General features: G+C 49.2%; 1 pseudogene; it reads left to right on the forward strand.

The window, feature by feature from the left end:
* The first annotated feature begins 283 nt into the window (after positions 1-283).
* LOC107544360 (baculoviral IAP repeat-containing protein 5 pseudogene) lies at positions 284-1,025 on the forward strand (annotated as a pseudogene).
* The last annotated feature ends 265 nt before the right edge of the window (positions 1,026-1,290 follow it).

Below are 1,290 nucleotides of genomic sequence, written 5' to 3' on the forward strand. Positions count from 1 at the left end.
TAGGTTGCCAGTTTTAAACCAGTCAGGAGGTGGGAAATATTCACCCAAGATCATAGCTTGAGTTTTAGATTCATTGAACTGTGGACCCTTCCTTCTGGTGACAATTCTGCCAGCCGGGGCCCCTTCTATCTACTTCAGTGTGGCGGCTCTCTCTGCAGCTGTGAGGGGAAGTTGATCTTTCTGTTCTCTGCAGCAGGGACTGCTCCCGAAGCTTGCCTTGCAGAGCTGCCTCATGGTCACGAAGACAGTTACAGAGAAGGGAGGGCAGGGTGGCGGCTGTGGGATGGGTGCCCTGTGGTTGCCCACAGCCCGGCAGCTCTACCTCAAGGACCACCACATCTCTACGTTCAAGAACCGGCCCTTCCTGGAAGTCTGTGGCTGTGCCCCGGAACGGGTGGCCACGGCTGGCTTCATCCACTGCTATTGAGAAGGAGCCCGACTTGGCCCAGGGTGTCTTCTGCTTCAAGGAGCTGGAAGACTGGGAGCCAGATGATGACCCCATAGAGGAACATAAAACACATTCACCTGGTTGTGCTTTCCTTTCGGTCAAGAAGCAGTTTGAGCCCTGGCCGGTGTGGCCCTGTCAGCTGAGCATTGTTCCGTGCACCAAGAGGTCATGGGTTTGATTCCTGACCAGGACCTGTGCCGGTTTGCAGGTTGGATCCCCAGGAGGGGGCATGCAGGACACAGCCGATGGATGTTTCTCTCCCTCCTCTTTCTCTCTCTCTCAAATCAATAAAAACATATTTTAATAAAAAGAAGAAGAAAAAGCACTTTGAGGAATTAACCCTTGGTGAATTTTTGAAACTGGACAAAGAAAGAGCCAAGAGCAAAACTGCAATGGAAGCCAACAGGAGCGGAAAGAATCTGAAGGAACTGCGAAGAAGGTCCGCTGTGCCATGAAGCAGCTGGCAGCCGTGGCCGGAGGCCTCCTGCCGCACTCTCTGGTCCCAGAGTGGCATGCTGCATTGCCAAGGCATGGTCCCCAGTTACCAATCTTCTGTGGGGCCCAGAAAGTGCCTTAGAAAAGGAGGACACCAAAATTTTGAAGTGAGACTATTTAAACTGTATTTCTGTTTTTTCTTGAAATTGGTGCCACAGGCTGCTTTTGTCTTTGCAGCTGGTGTTGCACAGTGGCTGACTACTTTTTTCTTTGGTAGTTTTTGCTTTATTTTATTTTACTTAATTTATTATTATTATTATTTAAACTATATCTTTATTGATTTCAGGGAGAGGGAGAAAGAGAAATAGAAACATCAATGATGAGAGAATCGTCATTGATCGGCTGCC

The sequence above is a fragment of the Miniopterus natalensis genome, chromosome 13, assembly GCF_054644295.1.
Source record: "Miniopterus natalensis isolate mMinNat1 chromosome 13, mMinNat1.hap1, whole genome shotgun sequence".
Classification (NCBI taxonomy): domain Eukaryota; kingdom Metazoa; phylum Chordata; class Mammalia; order Chiroptera; family Miniopteridae; genus Miniopterus; species Miniopterus natalensis.